The following is a 12,083-nucleotide window of genomic DNA, read 5'->3' as shown; positions in this document are numbered from 1 at the left end:
TTTTGGAAACCATGTATCTGACAAAAGACTGATATCTTGCATATACAAAGAAATCCTACAACTCAATGACAATAGTACAGACAGCCCAATTATAAAATGGGCAAAAGATATGAAAAGACAGTTCTCTGAAGAGGAAATACAAATGGCCAAGAAACACATGAAAAAATGTTCAGCTTCACTAGCTATTAGAGAGATGCAAATTAAGACCACAATGAGATACCATCTAACACCGGTTAGAATGGCTGCCATTAAACAAACAGGAAACTACAAATGCTGGAGGGGATGTGGAGAAATTGGAACTCTTATTCATTGTTGGTGGGACTGTATAATGGTTCAGCCACTCTGGAAGTCAGTCTGGCAGTTCCTTAGAAAACTAGAGATAGAGCTACCATTCGATCCAGCGATTGCACTTCTCGGGATATACCCGGAAGATCGGAAAGCAGTGACACGAACAGATATCTGCACGCCAATGTTCATAGCAGCATTATTCACAATTGCCAAGAGATGGAAACAACCCAAATGTCCATCAACAGATGAGTGGACAAATAAAATGTGGTATATACACACGATGGAATACTACGCGGCAGTAAGAAGGAACGATCTGGTGAAACATATGACAACATGGATGAACCTTGAAGACATAATGCTGAGCGAAATAAGCCAGGCACAAAAAGAGAAATATTATATGCTACCACTAATGTGAACTTTGAAAAATGTAAAACAAATGGTTTATAATGTAGAATGTAGGGGAACTAGCAGTAGAGAGCAATTAAGGAAGGGGGAACAATAATCCAAGAAGAACAGATAAGCTATTTAACGTTCTGGGGAAGCCCAGAAATGACTATGGTCTGTTAATTTCTGATGGATGTAGTAGGAACAAGTTCACTGAAATGTTGCTATAGTATGTAACTTTCTTGGGGTAAAGTAGGAACATGTTGGAAGTTAAGCAGTTATCTTAGGTTAGTTGTCTTTTTCTTACTCCCTTGCTATGGTCTCTTTGAAATGTTCTTTTATTGTATGTTTGTTTTCTTTTTAACTTTTTTTTTCATACAGTTGATTTGAAAAAAGAAGGGAAAGTTAAAAAAAAGAAAAAAGAAAAAAGACAAACAAGGAAAAACAAAACAAAAAAAAAAAAAACGATGTAGTGCCCCCTTGAGGAGCCTGTGGAGAATGCAGGGGTATTCGCCTACCCCACCTCCATGGTTGCTAACATGACCACAGACATAGGGGACTGGTGGTTTGATGGGTTGAGCCCTCTACCATAAGTTTTACCCTTGGGAAGACGGTTGCTGCAAAGGAGAGGCTAGGCCTCCCTGTATTTGTGCCTAAGAGTCTCCTCCTGAATGCCTCTTTGTTGCTCAGATGTGGCCCTCTCTCTCTGGCTAAGCCAACTTGAAAGGTGAAATCACTGCCCTCCCCCCTACGTGGGATCAGACACCCAGGGAAGTGAATCTCCCTGGCAACGTGGAATATGACTCCCGGGGAGGAATGTAGACCCGGCATCGTGGGATGGAGAACATCTTGACCAAAAGGGGGATGTGAAAGGAAATGAAATAAGCTTCAGTGGCAGAGAGATTCCAAAATGAGCCGAGAGATCACTCTGGTGGGCACTCTTACACACACTTTAGACAACCTTTTTTAGGTTCTAAAGAATTGGGGTAGCTGGTGGTGGATACCTGAAACTATTAAACTACAACCCAGAACCCATGAATCTCGAAGACAGTTGTATAAAAATGTAGCTTATGAGGGGTGACAGTGGGATTGGGAATGCCATAAGGACCAAACTCCACTTTGTCTAGTTTATGGATCGATGTGTAGAAAAGTAGGGGAAGCAAACAAACAGACAAAGGTACCTAGTGTTCTTTTTTACTTCAATTGCTCTTTTTCACTCTAATTATTATTCTTGTTATTTTTGTGTGTGTGCTAATGAAGGTGTCAGGGATTGATTTAGGTGATGAATGTACAACTATGTAATGGTACTGTAAACAATCGAAAGTACAATTTGTTTTGTATGACTGCGTGGTATGTGAATGTATCTCAATAAAATGATGATTAAAAAAAAAAATAAAGGAAGCATAATGCAATGTTTCTGTTAATTATAGTCTCTAGTTTTCCTTGATCATATTTCCCCCCAATCCCACCCTATTTTTAATATCTTGCAATGTTGACATTCCTTTGTTCTACCTCATGTAAAAACACATTTGCACCTTTTATTACAATCATTGAGCACCCTAGGTTTCCCTGAGTTACACAGTCCCACTCTTTATCATTTGTCTTTGTTCTGGTGTCCCACATTGTCTCAGCCTTCCCCTTTCAACCATATTCACAGGCATCTTTGTTCTGTGTACTTACATTGTTGTGCTACTATCTCCCAAAATTGTTTTCCAAACCTCCCGCTCCTGTCTTTTCCTTTCTGTCTGCAGTGCTTCCTTTAGTGTTTCCTGTAGAAATACTAAATGATTACAAATGATTACAAAATCTGTCATTGTCTGTTTGTCAGAGAATATTTTAAGTTCCCCATCATATTTGAAGGATAGTTTTGCTGGATATAGGATTCTTGGTTGGTGTTTTTTCTCTTTCAGTATCTTAAATATATCAACCCACTTCCTTCTTGCCTCCATGGTTTTTATTGAAAAATCCACACATAGTCTTATCAAGCTTCCTTTCTAATTGATGGATCACTTTTCTCTTGCTGCTTTCAGGACTCTCTTTATCTCTGACATTTGACACTCTGATTATTAAGTGTCTCAGTGTAGGCCTATTCAGGTCTATTCTGTTTGGGGTATGCTGTGCTTCTTGGAGCCATAATTTTATGTCTTTCATAAGAGATGGGAAATTTGCACTGATTATTTCCTTGTTATTGCTTCTGCCCCTTTTCCCTTCTCTTCTCCTTCTGGGACACCAATGACATGTACTTTCTTGCTTTTTGTTTTGTCCTTAAGTTCCTGGAGATGTTGCTCTTATTTTTCCATTCTTTTCTCTATCTGTTTTTTGTGTGTAGCCTTCCAGGTGCCTTGTTCTCCAGTTTCTGAGTGTCCTTCTGCCTCTTGAGAGCTGCTGTTGTATGTTTCCATTGTGTTTTCATCTCTTGTGTTGTGCCTTTCATTTCCATAGATTCTGCCAGTTGGTTTTTCAAACTTTCAATTTCTACCTTATGTATGCCCAGTGTTTTCATTATACAGTTCAGCTCTTTCACCATATCTCCCCTAAACTTTTTCAATTGACTAATTATTAGTTGTTTCAATTCCTGAATCTCAGTTGAAGTGTAAGTTTATTCCTTTGGGTCATAACTTCATTTTTCTTAGTGAAGGTTATAGTTTTATGTTGTCTAGGCATGGTTTCCTTGGTTACCCCAATCAGGTTTTCCCAGAACAGAACAGGCTCAGGCCCCAGAAGGAAGAAATATTCAGTATCTGGTTTCCTTGAGGGTGTGTCTTTGAAAATTGGTATACCCTGTGGTGCCTCAGATCATTGTGCTTTCTGCCCAGCAGATGGCACCTGTCAGCCTGTAACTCCAGATTGGTGTAAGGAGTTGTGGTCCTTGGCTGTTTTCCTCCAGGCTCTGGGGTCAGGTTCTGAATGGAAGACAGGTAGTAGAGCTGGGCCCCACCCCTGTCCTATTAGAGAAGATAGACCCTCTAGGGAGGGGTCATTAGCATTTCAATTGTCTCCCTCTGCCTGTGCTATCTCCACCCTTGTCTGGGTCAGAGAGCTGGAAACTGAAAATGGCTGAGGCTTTCTCCACTGAGCCAAAACAGGGACAGAAAATTCCCTTCAGGGCTAGTCTGTGGTGACCTTCTGGCTCTCCAAGATCAGTCATCACACAAAGCCTCTGTCTGCTTGTTGGGGATTCATAGCTCATATTGAGAAGTTCACGCTTGTTAATTAAAACCCCAGTTGGAGCTCAGCTGAGCTATATTCACTTGCTGTGAGAGAGTTTCTCTCTGGCACCATGAGGCTTTGCAGCTCAGGCTGTGGGGGGGATGGGTCTCCCAGCTTGGGTCCAGAGATTTTACTTACAGATTTTATGTTGTGATCTCGGGTATTCCTCCCAATTCAGGTAGATGTATGATGAGTGGAAGGTCACATTTGTCTCCCTGCAGTTATTCCAGATTATTTACTGGTTATTCCTATTTTCTTATTAGTTGTTCCAGGGGAACTAACTAGCTTCCACTCCTCTCTATGCCATCACCTTAGATCCTCTAGTAACTTTTTAATACAGTTTAATTGAGATATATTCACCCACCCTAAGTCTTCCACATGTACAATTGATTATTTACAGCATCATCATATATTTGTGTGTTTATCACCAGAATCAATTTTGAACACTTTCCTTACTCCAAGATAAAAATAAAAGCAAAAAAGAACACCTAGATTTTCCATCTTCTCCATCCCACCCTACTCTTTATCTAATTTTTGTCCCCATTTTCCCACTCATTTGTCCATACACTGGATAAAGGGAGTGCAAGCCACAAGGTTTTCACCATCACAGAGTCACACTGTGCAAGCTACAAAGTTATGTAATCATCTTTAAGAATCAAGGTCACTGGGTTGCAGTTCAACAGCTTCAGATATTTCCCTCTAGGCATTCCAACACACTAAAAACTACAAAATGATATCTGTATAGTGCATAAGAATACCCTCCAGAATGACCTCTCAACTCCATTTGAGATCTCTCAGCCATGGGAACCTTATTTTGCTTCATCTCTCTTCCCCCTTTTGGTCAAGATGATCCTCTCAATCCCACAGTGCTGGGTCCAGGTTTGTCCTCAGGAGTCATTTCCTGCATTGCCAGGGAGATTTATACCTGGGTATACTGAGGGTAGTGTGCTCACCTGACAAGTGGGCTTTGAGAGAGATGGCCACACTTGAGCAACACAGAGTATCTCTGGGGGGATCCTAGGCACAATTATAAGTAGGCTTAGCCTCTCCTTTGCGGCAACCAGCCTCACAAGGAAGAGCCGAAGATCAAGGGCTCAGCCCCCCAAATTGGCAGTCCTCAATATTTGTGGTAAAACCAGCAATAACCCAGGAGGGGAAGTCCAACACCCCATTTCTTCCCAGTTCCTCAGAAGGCCCCACAAATACACTTTTACTCTCTGCCCATATCACTCTGAGCTGAATTGGGATTTCACCGTAGACTGTATAAACTTATCAAATCCCACTTCCCTTTCACAGCTTCATGCATCTATGGTGTTCAAACAAACTGGATTGTACAGATTAAATTATTTAGTATGCTACAGAAAATATAGCTCCTGCAACAAATAAACATCTCCTCCCTTAGTCTTGCACAAAAGTTGTAGTTTTAAAACCCAGTCAGTATCACCCTTTACCCTTGGGCCTGATTTGCCTTAGTCCTAACCATATCAGCTTCATTCATATTTCTTATTCAAGTCTGAACTCCTTTTTATATCTCTTTCAACAGTTGCCTTATAGGGTAATACTGACATTCATAGCTGCCAAATTCTAGGTCTGAGTCTCATGTGTCACACAGTTACCCAAAGTTCCAGAGACTGACCAGGTTATAAACAAAAGGATCAGCATCTAAGGATTTAGAGATAAACATTACAACTCAGGAATAGATGTAACAGCTGTAAGAGCTTACAGCCTAGGGACCATTACAATAAGCATTCTACTGATAAGGTGTGCCCTAAGATTCAGTTCTGAGAGTTTATACATTGTTGTTTGTCCATATTAGTGAGGCTTTATAATGTTTGTCCTCTTGTTTCTGGCATGCTTCACTCAAAATGCTGTACTCAAGACCCAGTCACTTAGTTGCATGTGTCACAACTTCATTCCTTCTTGTAGCAGCTCAGTGTTCTATTTTATGCATACACCACAGTTCACCATTCTGTTCTTCAGTTAATGTACCCCTAGACAAGCTCTGTATATTGCAAATTGTGAATTCGGCCACCATAAACACAAGTGTGCAAATGTCCATTCATATCCCTGCTCTCAGATCTTCCAATCATATACCCCATAGTGGGGTTGCAGGACCTTTTGACACCCACATACCTCGCTTCTTGTGGAACCACAACACTCTCCTCTAGATAGGCTAAACCATTCTACTTCCCTATCAACAGTGAATACATACATCTCTCTCTCTCCAAGTTCTCTTCAGCATTTTTGTCCCTCTGTTTATTTTTTCCCTGCAATTTTATAAGGATATATTCAAATACCATACAGTCATCTGCAGTGTACAATTGTTTACAGTATCATCAATAGTTGTGCATATGTCACCACAGTTAGCACTTACATATATTCATTACTTAGAGAAAGAATTGAAACAAGAGAATAATAAAAGGGATAAAAGGAAAAGTAAAAATGAGATGAAATACAGCCACAAAGAAAAAGGAAGAGGTGAAAAAAGTAAAAAGACAAGAGAAAAAGAGAAAGGAAAAATGGCAACTAAAAAGCCACAAAAGAAAAGGCTAAAATAAAATAAAATATCATTAAAAAGTCAGACAATGCACTAATTCTAAGAATCCCATACCCCTCCCTATGTCCTCCTCCTACAGACTTTTATCTTTGATGTATTGCCCTAGTTACAAATAAAGAAAGCATATTGCAATGCTACTGTTAACTATAGACTCTAGTCCACATTAATTGTGTTTTCCCCCTATACCACTCCTTTTTTAACACCATTTAATGTGTTTAAAAAACACATTCGTTTGTTCTCTCTCATGCAAAAACATATTTGTACATTTTATCACAATCATTGGCTACTCTAGGTTTCACTAAGCCACAGAGTCCCTGTCTTTATCTTCTATATTTCTTTGTGGTGTCCTACATGCCTCTAAACTTTCTCTCTCAATATGTTCAATTGATTTTTGACAAGGCTGCCAAGTTTACTCAACTGTGAAAGACTAGTCTCTTCAACAAATGGTGCTGGCAGTACAGGGAGTACTGGATATCCATATGCAAATATATGAAAAAGGACCACTATTTCACACCTTATACAAAAATCAACTCTAAATGGATCAAAGACCTAAATATAAGAGCCAGAACTATAAAATTCCTAGAAGAAAATACTTTGTCCAATACTTTGTGCCAGGCAATGGTTTCTGAAATTTTATGTCTAAAGCAGAAGCAACAAAAGAAAAAATAGATATAAAAAATTGTACCTCATCAAAATAAAAAAAAAATGCACCAAAGAGCTTTATAATGAAAGAAAAAGAGACAATCTACAGAATGAAGAAAATTTTGGAAACCATGCATATTAGTTAAGGTTCTCTAGGGAAACAGAATCAACAAGAGATATCTGTAAATATAAGATTTTATAAAATGTCTTATGTAACTGTGGGGATGCAGGAGTCCAAATTCTGTAGGGCAGGCCTCAAACTGGCAACATCAATGAAGGTGTTTGATAAACTCCTCAGGCAGTGAACTGGCAACTTCGATAAAGATGTTCAATGAAGTCCTCAGGAAATGCTTCACTGGCTAGTTGAAGAAGAAATGAAGGTCCTCTCTCTTCCTTAAAAGTCTTCAACTGATTGGATTAAATCCAGCTGATTGAATTCTCTCACTGTGGTAGGCATGTCCTTCATTGATGTAATCAGCCACAGGTGCAATCAATTGGCTGATGATTTAATAAACCAGCCTTCTGGTTTATTATCCAGCCATAAATGTCCCTGCAGTAATGGTTAGGACAGTGCTTGCTTGATCAGACACCTGGACACCATCACCTGGCCAAGCTGACCCATCAACCTAACCATCACACCATGTGACTCATAAATGTTTAATATCCAGAATATATACAGAAATCCTATGACTCAACAACAAAAGAAGAACAACATAATTTAAAAATGAGCAAAATAATTTCATAGATATTTTTCCAAAGAAGTCAAATGATCAAAATCACATGAAAAGATGTTAAACATATTTAGCCATTAAGGACATGTAAATATCTGAACATGATTAAAAGGGGAAATGTTAGATTGTTTACCTAGTAACAGAATAACAATTTAAAACATCTATGGAGCTATACTACCTGAACAGTGGACACTAAGTTAAACCATGGACTTTAATTAATTAATCATACAACTATAAAAATGTGCTATCATCAATTATAAAAATGTGCTATCATCAATTGTAACAAATGTTCCACATCAGTGAAAGTTGTTATTGTTGGGATTGTATATGGGAACACTGTATGTTATGCAGATATTTGCACACCCACTAAAATGGCTACTATTTATAAAATGAAAAATAACAAAGTGTTGGAGAGAATGAGGAGAAATATGAACACTCATCCCTTGGTGGTGGGAATGTAAAATGGTGCAGCCACTTGGAAAATATTTTGCCTGTTCCTCAGAAGGTTAATTATATAGACCTGCCATATGAACTGGCAATCCTACTTCTAGGTATAAAACCAGAAGGATTGAAAGCAGGGACTCAAACAGATATTTGCACTTATGATTATGGAGATGCCAAAAGCTGGAAGCAACCCAAGTGTCCACCAACCAATGAAGGGATAAGCAAAATGTAATGCATAGATAAAATGAAATGTTGTTCAGTTGTAATGAGGGATGTCATTCTGATACATGTGACAACACAGATGAACTTTGAAGACATCATATTGAATGAAGTAAGCCAGGTACAAAATAACAAATTTTGTATGCTCTCACTGATATGAAGTAGTTAGAATAAACAAATTTTAGGGTCAGAAACCAGAAAACAGATTACCAGTAGTTGGGGTGGGGTTAGGGAATGAGTAGTTGACACTCAATTGGTACAGAATTTCTGTTTGGGGTGATGGAAAAGTGTAGATAATGGATTCTTGTGATGGTAGCACAACATTGTAAATGTAATTAACCCCAGTTACTTATATGTTTGGATGTGTTTTAAAGGGAAAATTTATATACTATACAGGTTACTAGAGTAAAAAAATTAAAAAGAACAGCATTGTACACCACAAAGGTGAACTCTAATTTACACGATGATCTATAGTTAATAGTATAATTATACTAACATTCTTTCACCAATTTTAACAAAGCTACTACATTAGTGCAAAGTGTCTATAATAGGGAAAACTGTGAGTGAGGGAGGCATATAGGAACTCCATATTTTCTGCCTGATTTTTCTGTAAACCTACAAATTTACTATCATATATTAGAAACAGACAAAAAACTAACCCTCTGAAAATCTTTTCTTTATTAGAGAAGTTGTAGGTTTACAAAACAATCATACACAAAATACAGCATTCCCATATACAATCCCAGCAACAACAACTTTCATTGATGTGGGATGTTTGTTACAATTGATGATACCACATTTTTATAGTTATACTATTAAATAAAGTCCAGGTTTAACTTAGTGTTCACTGTTCATGTAGTGTAGCTCCATGGATTTTTAAAATTGTTATTCTGTTACTATGTAAATAATCTAACATTTCCCCTTTTAATCATGTTCAGATATATAATTCAGTACTGTTAATTACATTCACAATGTTGTGCTACCATCATCACCATTGATTACGAAAACATTTCCATCATTCCAAATAGGAACCCTCTACATATTCAGGCTTAACTTCCCATTTCCCTAAACCCACCCCATCCCCTTTGGTTGACACAATAGCTGATCAAATCCATGCTTTCATCCTTTGAGTATACACCTAGTGGTGGGATTACTGGTTCATATGGTAGTTCCATGCTTATCTCTCTGAGGAACCACTAATCTGTATTCCACAGCAGCTGCATCATCTTACATCATCACCAGAAATGAATGAGTATTCCTATTTCTCCATAACCTCTCCAATACTTCTTAATTTTCATTTTTTAAATAGCAGCCATTCTAATGAGGTGAAATGGTATCCCATTATGGTTTTGATTTGCATTTCCATGATGGCTAATGATGTTGAACATCTTTACAGGTGCTTTCTGGCCATTTGTATATCTTCTTTGGAGAGATATCTGTTTAAATCTTTTGCCCACTGTTCTAGTTTGCTAATGCTGCCAGAATGCAAAACACCAGAGATGGATCAACTTTTATAAAAGGGGGTTTATTAGGTTACACAGTTACAGTCTTAAGGCCATAAAGCGTCCAAGGTAACACATCAGCAATTGGTTACCTTCACTGGAGGATGGCCAATGGTGTCCAGAAAACCTCTGTTAGCTGGGAAGGCACATGGCTGGCATCTGCTTCAAAGTTCTGGTTTCAAAATGGCTTTCTCCCAGGATGTTCCTCTCTAGGCTGTAGTTCCTCAAAAATGTCACTCTTAGTTGCACTCGGAATATTTGTCCTCTCTCAGCTTCTCTGGAGCAAGAGTCTGCTTCCAATGGCTGTCATCAAACTGCAGTTCCTCTCTCAGTTTCTGGGCATTCTTCAGTGTCGTTCTTGGCTGTAGCAGCTTGCTCCTTCTGTCTGATCTTATGTAGTGCTCCAGTAATTTAACTCAGACCAACCCTGAATGGGTGGGGTAACACCTCCATGGAAATTATCCAATCGGAGTCATCACCCACAGCTGGTGGGGCACATCTCCATGGAAACACTCAAAGAATTACAATCTAATCAACACTGATAACATCTGCCCACACAAGACTACATCAAAGATAATGGTGTTTGGGGGAACATAATACATTCAAACTGGCACATTCCACCCTCTGTACCCCAAAATGACATTATCTTTCCATATACAAAATACATTCATCCTACAACAATAACACAGAAACTTAAATCATTTCAGTAACAATATGATCCCATCAAAATCAATTATAGGTGTGGTCAGTCCTTAGGCATAATTTTCCTTTAGCTGTGGATCTGTGAACTTAGAACAAGTTATGTGCTTCCAAAACAGTTCCCAAAACCCACAGGACAAACTCCATTAGATTTCAAAGTCTGAGAGTCATTTACAGAACGACATTGCATCCTTGGGGCTTGAGAGAGTGGGAATCCAACCCTCCCTAAAGGCCTTTTTGGCAGCCCTTTTCTCTCCAAATGCTGGGGTGAGTTCTCCATCATATCCACACATTGGGGAGACCACCTTCTCAGCTCCACCCTCCTCAAACATCGGGGCAGCACCCGGATACCCTTCCATCTCCAGGGCACATGCTTAACCCCTTCAGAACAGTGTGGTGGCAGCCAGGCTCTTCCCAATTCCCTGGGAATGTACTCCACCCTCTTTGGTGCTTGGGGTGGCAGAACATTTCCTGAGCATCAAGGCAGAAGGCGTGCACTTGACCTCCAGGGCAAACTCACCCTTTCCAGACATGTGGGCTGCTCTGTTCTCCCAGCCTGAGACCTCTTGACTCCAGACCTCAACCCCCACAGCTCCGTCTTTGAAGAAATTTTTCCTTCAATTTGTTCCCTGTCTGTCTCCTCCAGTCCAGATCAGTAATGGCTCCATCTATAAAGATCTCACAAAAATTCTGTTGGCTTTGCATGAAGCACACAGGGGTCAAAGCCATGAGACAATAGGACTCTCCACAAATCCTTTCTGCTTAACTCCTTTTCCAATCTTGGCTTGTACTGAAATGATGGCTGTGTTCCATGTTTAGTTACATCCTCACATTGGGCTGTAGCTTCTGGTATTCCACCCCCTGGAAGCCTGTAATTTTTCAAGCCATTAGCTTCTGGTTTCTTTGAACCCAAGAGTTCAGTTGTCAGTTTATCTCTTTCCACTTGCATTTTACTATAAGCTGCAAGGAGAAGCTAGGGTACATCCTCCACACATAGTCTGGAGATCTCCTCAGGTAAGTATTCCAGGTTGTCACTTTCAAATCATTCCTTCCATCTGACACCAGAACTCAATTTTGCTAAATTCTCTGCCCCTTAAAAACAAGGATCACCTTTCTTCCAGTTCGCAACAACACATTCATCATTCCTGATCAAGGCCTTGTCAGAAGTATCTTTAGAATCCGTATTTCCACAAACGGTCTCTTCAAAGCAGTTTAGGCCTTTTCTATCAAGTTCCTCAGAATTCTTCCAGAAACTTCCCCTTATCCATTTAAAAAGCTGTTCCAACATGTTTGGTATTTGCAAATTCAGCAGCACCAGCACCCCACTCTCGGTACCAAAATCTGTTCTAGTTTGCTAATGCTGCAGGAATACAAAACACCAGAAATGGATTGTCTTTTACAAAAGGG

The sequence above is a fragment of the Choloepus didactylus genome (genome assembly GCF_015220235.1).
Source record: "Choloepus didactylus isolate mChoDid1 chromosome 24 unlocalized genomic scaffold, mChoDid1.pri SUPER_24_unloc2, whole genome shotgun sequence".
NCBI lineage: Eukaryota > Metazoa > Chordata > Mammalia > Pilosa > Megalonychidae > Choloepus > Choloepus didactylus.
Note: the sequence above shows the minus strand (reverse complement) of the source record.